Raw genomic sequence first — 6,425 nt, 5'->3', positions numbered from 1 at the left:
AATAATAAAAAGGGAAAGAGAGAGTTGGGGGGCACAGAGTGGAGAAAATGGAGTGGGGGCTGGGGGACAGAAAATTCTGGAAAAGGAGAGCTGGAAGGGAAAGACAGACAGCAAGGAGGAATAGAAGCTTCTGTGTTCTTCTCATATTCTGTTCCCTGGGGCTGGACAATTTCCCAGGAACTCCTCTCTGCAAATTCTGATACGCAGACCCACCCACACACCCACCTCAGGCCCTAACTCAAGAGCTCCCCTTTGGAATCCAAAAACTGCCCCCGCCACCCCCGTCTCCCAGGAGAGACCCCAGCCCCAGCATAGAAGGTTGCCCTAAACTGCATAAAATCCAGTGGGGGCTGGAAAAGGACCCCCTCCTCATGCAGAACATAGTAAATGCAGGATTTCTGCCAAAACATACAACCCGAGGGTCTGTCAAGGCAGGAGGGAGGACCATCTTTAACGGGCTGATGCCAAGGCTTTGGGCAAGGCGCACCCTCCGAGGGCCTGGTGCCTTATTTGCTGGCAAGCGCTCGACCAAAGCATCTTGGTGCAGTGCGCTGCTCTCAGGCATCGACACTCTCCACTGTGTTTAAATATACTTCTGAAGCTACATTCTGCCTGGGAAGCCTCTTTTCCAGGACAGTTGTAGGTGGGGTGGGGGTGGGAGCAGGAGTGAAGTCTAAACCAAGTAAGTGCGTGGCTCAGAGCTGGTAGACCAGCTGCCTGAGGCCAGCCAGCAGGAGTGAAGTCTCTGGAACAGGAGCAGCCGCAGCAGACAGCGGAAGGAAGAAACCTTCCTGTCAGGCAAAGCTGCACTATGAAGGCTCTTCGGCCCTGTTTTCCACCGATGCCAGGGGGGGCCAAGCCAATGGCAAAGCGAGCTCAGTGTTGTGGGAAATGACTTCATGAACAGCCACGGAAAGGGGAGACCCTGAAAAGCCCCCACACGTCTACTGATGCTAGACTGGACACAGCACGACGACCTGCAGGCTTCTGAGTTTTTATACTCTGTTTTCTGACATAATCTCTAAGTGACAGAAAGATTGCAAGAACAGTACAAAAAATTCCCGTATAATTTCACCTAACTCCCCAATTGTTAACAACCTACCACATTTGCTCTGTCGTTTTATGATACAACAGAATACACACACTACCTTTTAACCATTTGAAAGCAGGTGAAAACATGACATATCCCCCCTCAAATATTTTAGTATTTCCTAAAGACAGGGATATTCCCTTACACAACCACCACATGGAGACAAAAATCGGGAAATTGTTGTTGCTTCAATCCCATCTAAAGACCTGACACGAATTCCTTTAGTAGTTCCAATAATGACCCTAGAGCAAAAAGGATCGCGTGTGGCATTCAGCTGTCATATCTTTTCAACCTCCCTTACCCCGAAACAGTGGCTTTATCTTTCATGACCTTGGCATTTTTTGAAAAGTACAGGCCAGTTCTTTTGTAGGATGTCCACGATTGAGATTTGTCTACTTCTTCATGATTAGATTCAAGTTATACATTTTTGGCCAAAATATCGCAGACTAACGCTGGGCTCCTCCCGATGCATTTTCTCCGGAGGCAGACGACGTTGATCTATCCCGCTGCTGGTGATGTTAAAGCTGACCCACTGGCTGAAGTGGTGGGAGGCAGGTTTCTCCACTGCCAAGTTACTCTTTTTCCTTTGTAATTAATAAGTAACTTGATGGACGATACTGCGAGACAAAGTAAATATCCCCTTCCTCATCAAACACCTATTTCAGCGCCCCCTGGTACATTCCTGCCCGAGTAAGGGTAAAATCCTGTGGGAGGACACACAAGGTCAAACTTCAGGGAAAAAACTAGGGCTGGATGAAGCAGTGACTCATGAGCAAGAATCAGCATGTGAGACTTAATTCAAATAACCCTGGGTTACGTTCACTCCTAGCAATTAAGGAGAAAAAAAAAAAAACACCGCTAGATTTACTTTTGAGAGTATATGTGAGTACCCATGAGCATGCTAGTTTCTCTCATGGTGAGCCACGGCTGCTGGAAACTCAGCCCTCAATTCACACGTGTCTGGTGGCAGAGACACCCACGTCCAGAGAGCTGACGGCTAGAGTCATCCTCACCCCGAGGCCCAATTCTCCAGGAGCAATGCTGAGGGGCTCAGCTCGGTGACTCGTGGCGCAGGGAGGCATATTTGAAAACAAACACCCCAACTCCCTACTGCCTTAGATGAGTCACAGTCAGGTTTAGGAGAAGTATTTTTTTAAAGCTCTATTATCACAAAGTGAGAAACTTCAGAAATTATTTAAAAGCGGAAAGAACATTTTGAAATCATATACTGGTTGTCATACTACAGCCCAGTGATATCCACTGTTAACGTTCTGGTCTATCATCTATCAGTCTTGGCTCTTGGCATGTGTATACTTTTATCAGGACTGGGATCAAAGTGTCTACACCAGCCTTCCTCAAGCTGGGTTCCACTGGGGAATTAGGCCCAAGAGAAAAGGATATGAATACCTATTTTCTCAATTCTCCCAAGGATGGTCTATAACTAGAATCATTCCAGAAGCATAGAAGAGAAGTTAATTCATTACCTACGGTGGTTGCCTTAGAGTAGCAGGGCTTAATTCTCCTGCAGAGCCCATTTGTGGAGGGCTGGTCTATACTGTTGGCTAATTTGCTTTATTTCCCTAATAAACCTTTAAATAAACATTTAATAAGCACCAGGCACTGGGGATATAAAGATAAATATGGCACAGCCCCTTTCTTCTTTAAATGAATAATCTAGCCAGGAAAAGGGAAAATACCTTAATACCCCACACACCCAACAGCACCATGACAGAGGGGCAGTCAGGAACCATCACGTCCGTCACAGACAGCAGGGAGGCTTCCTGAGCAGATGATATGCAAATAAGTCTCTAAAGGATGGGCAGGACTTCAGAGACAGACGGAAGAGAGGAACAGGCATCCCAGATGGAAGGAAGGCCATGCCAAAATGCCCAGAGAGACAGGCTCAGGCCCAATCACAGGGGACCTGGTGAGAGTGGCAGAAAATGCGGCTGAGACGGAACCAGGCCCTCTGAACTGGCCCCAGAGGAGGAGGTGCCGGGCAGCCCTAAGTGGTTCTGGAGCGGGGGTGGCCAGCTCACCCTGGGATGAAGGAGGCCAAGGGAGAGGGTAGTCAAGGGAGAGGGTCACAGAGGTCGCTGCAGCTGGGGGTCATGGGGGAGCCGAGCCAGAGCAGGTGCAGTGAGAAGGAGGCTGGTCACAGGACGTGGAGGGAGATGCCACAGGGAACTGGTGACCGAGCCAGCAGGGGCTGTCCCTTGAGCGCACTGCCCGCGGAGACCTGGTCTGCATTAACAAACTCAGGCCAGTAATGGGAAGGAAAAAGAGCAAAGCCCATGCAAGAAGGCACCACACAGCGCCACCATTCCACCGTTCTCGGAGATGATTTAACGGCGGACGTGGGGTTACCTCTCAGAGGAGGGGGCCAGAGGGAATGAGCCACGACACTGGAGTAGACTGAGGAAAACCGCTCACAGAACAGAACTCCTCCTTTTTGGGTCCCTCCAAGCTCTAAGAAAACACCTTACATAATAGCTCTCCAGTGGGGGCCCCTGTGGCAGCAAATTATACACACAGAATATGCTCCCAGAGAACGAAAGTCTGTGGCGACCCCATAAACACCACGAACAGAGCAAAACCTAGAAACCACCTTTAAAAAAAAAAAGACGTTATTTATTTGAGAGAGAGAGAGCACGAGAGAGAGCACGAGAGCACGAGTGGGGGGAGGGTCAGAGAGAGAGGGACAAGCAGACTCCCCGCTGAGCAGGGAGACCAGGATCATGACCTGAGCCGAAGGCAGATGCTTAACCAACTGAGCCACCCAGGCGCCCCTAGAAGCTACCTTTTTAACAGATTTCCCTCTTGATTTAAAGAAAATACAAGTAGTTGGGCTGAATAAGTAATAAATAGCAGAAAATGAAAATCAGTAGAATTGACAGTTAACAAAAGGATAAACAGGCTCCAACATGGGACCTTCCCCCAAACCTGAGTAAAATGGGAAACACAGGGTATGAGATGAAGGGAAAGTGTGTGTGCAAGCTCTAAAAGAACCAAGATCCTCTCCCCAACACACACACACACACACACACACACACACAAAAGGGTTGGGTCCCTAAGTCCTGGCATTATGAAGTGACATCGCCAAACCAGACCTGAGCAATACTCCTCAGGGAGCCGCTGTCCAGGTGAGTAGGGAAGGGAAGGTGAAGGATTCGCTAGGCAGTTTACGCAGTAATCCAGGATTCGATAAGCCTCATTGTCCTAGAAGAAGCAGACTAGTCAGGGACAACCCAAATCAGAAGGCGGTAATGACCCTAGAAAAGAAACTGGAGGGACCACAACTGGAACCTGCCGTTTGGTAGGCCCTGGCAGTTTTGAGATGGAAGGAGTGGAAACAATCCCATAGAAGGAAAAGGAAAGTTTTGTTTGGGCCACTTCACGCTCAGAACAAATGAAATATGTTTAAACTCTTAAAACCAACACCACGTATTTAGGTCCGTAAGAGGCATGGCTAAAACAGAGAATTTCCTTTTACACCCCATACACATCCCTTTTACTCTTTGCTCCAAATATTCGGGAAACCACTATTTGGGCAGGTCCCTAAAGAGGTACGCTGCCACTCACACAGCCAGTTTTAATCAGGCTTAGAGTACAGGCCTGGGGCTACAGCACTAGCAACGCGGACACAGTGTCTTCTCTAGAGACTCTCATAATCTTATTTTAAAAATCAGACAAGTACATCTACCACCAGTGTCATTATTTTCATAATATTTCTTTCAAATTTATTCTACCTGGGACATAAGGGCTGTGTTACAGGATGTTTTAGATTTGGGGAGGGATGTGTGTCTGGGAGGGGGTTAGAAAAGGTCCTCCCAGGAAGGAAGGAGTAGGACTTGGTAGATGTAGGCAGGCAGGTGTCACCTGGGCGGGGACAGCAGGCACCGAGGTGTCTGAAGGTCCAGCCCAGGAGGGAATAATGTGCAAAGAGAAGCTGGAAAAAAGAAGCAGGCCAAGCCACGGCGGGTTAGAATTTTATCCTGAGATAAAAGGAGCAACAGGGTGGGTTGGGGGGGCTGGGAGTTAACTGGAAAATGGATTTTGGAGAGACCTCTCCAGAGGTCAGACTGGAGATGGGGAAGCCCTCTTGTGCCCTGAGACCACTCAGGAGGCTGCTGTGGAGACCCAGGGGAGTGATGATGATGTGTCCGGGAACCCACCAACCTGGGCAGGGAACAGAGCCATCTCAGCCACCTCAGGTGACCTTCTCGACAATGTCGACAGGAGCTGTTCTCAGGCATGGGAGGGATACATTTGCCTCCTCACCACCTCCAGGTCAGACTGCCTGAGTCAGAATGCCCCCTAGACACTTCCCCTAGGTTCTGTCCCCTACAGTTTCTTAACCTCTCTGAGCCTCAAAATCCTCGTTTGTAAATCCTCGTATAGCTTTTGTGAAAATTAAGTGAGCTGACATATATAAATATATAAAATGACATACATCTAAAAAAAACATACATATACAAAACATGTCTAGAACAGGTGAGGATAAAGTGAGTCAGCACAGCATTTACCTTTTTTCTGATCTTGTCTACGTGTTGTGGCATGTGGGTTTGTTGGGAGGGGGGTGAGTTTAACAAGATTTTCACAAAAGAGCCCACTCCCTCTTTGCCAACCAAAAAACACTGCTAGATTCCTATGATCCTAGATTTGCTTGGCAGACAACTGAACCCTACCACCAGAATTGCTCTGACTGTCCCCTTTATCAAGACAAATCAGCTCAATGTTTACAGGCTAGGATGCAGAGCTGTGCTGTACAGTACAGTGCCACTAGCCACATGTGCCCATTAAGTACTTCAAATGTGGCAAACCAAACTGAGATGTGCTCTATGTAAGTAAGATACACACTACGCTTTGAAGACTTAGTATGAACAGAAGGGTGTAAAATACCTCATTAATAATTTTTATATTGATTTCATAATATATTGGACATATTGGGTTAAGTAAAATATATTACTAAAATTAACTTCATGGGGTGCCTGGGTGGCTCAGTCGGTTAAGCGTCCGACTCTTGATATCAGCTCAGGTCTTGATCTCAGGGTCATGAGTTCAAACTCCAAGCTGGCCTCCACACTAGGTGCAGAGCCTACTTTAAGAAAAAAACTAATTTCACCTGTCTTTTTAAAGTTTCCTTCTTTCTATTTCATTGTTCTATTTTAATTGCTATGTTCCTAACTTCTTAATTTAGCTAATTAAATCATTACTTTTTGCCATTTTTCTTGTTAATATGAGCAATTAAGACTGTACATTTCCCCCTAAATACCAAGTTAGTTGCACCTCACAAGTGTTTTAAGTGTACAACTCATCCTACAAGTTTTGACAT

The 6,425-nt window shown here is 47.2% G+C and overlaps 1 protein-coding gene across 5 annotated transcripts in view; it reads right to left on the bottom strand.

The window, feature by feature from the left end:
- The window catches only part of ST3GAL5 (ST3 beta-galactoside alpha-2,3-sialyltransferase 5), a 49,914-nt gene that overhangs the window by 38,752 nt on the left and 4,737 nt on the right, over nucleotides 1–6,425 (bottom strand). Inside the window, exon 1 of one of the 5 annotated variants that reach the window (XM_008700083.2) lies at nucleotides 1,392–1,421. The exons of the other annotated variants lie outside the window; for them this stretch is intronic. The gene's annotated coding sequence lies outside the window, so the exon portion shown is untranslated. Of the gene's footprint in view, nucleotides 1–1,391; nucleotides 1,422–6,425 lie in introns of those variants that run through there. 5 annotated transcript variants of the gene reach the window in all.

Source organism: Ursus maritimus, unplaced genomic scaffold (genome assembly GCF_017311325.1).
Source record: "Ursus maritimus isolate PB19 unplaced genomic scaffold, ASM1731132v1 scaffold_6, whole genome shotgun sequence".
Taxonomy (NCBI): Eukaryota; Metazoa; Chordata; class Mammalia; order Carnivora; family Ursidae; genus Ursus; species Ursus maritimus.
Note: the sequence above shows the minus strand (reverse complement) of the source record. Positions and strands in the feature narration are given on the sequence as shown.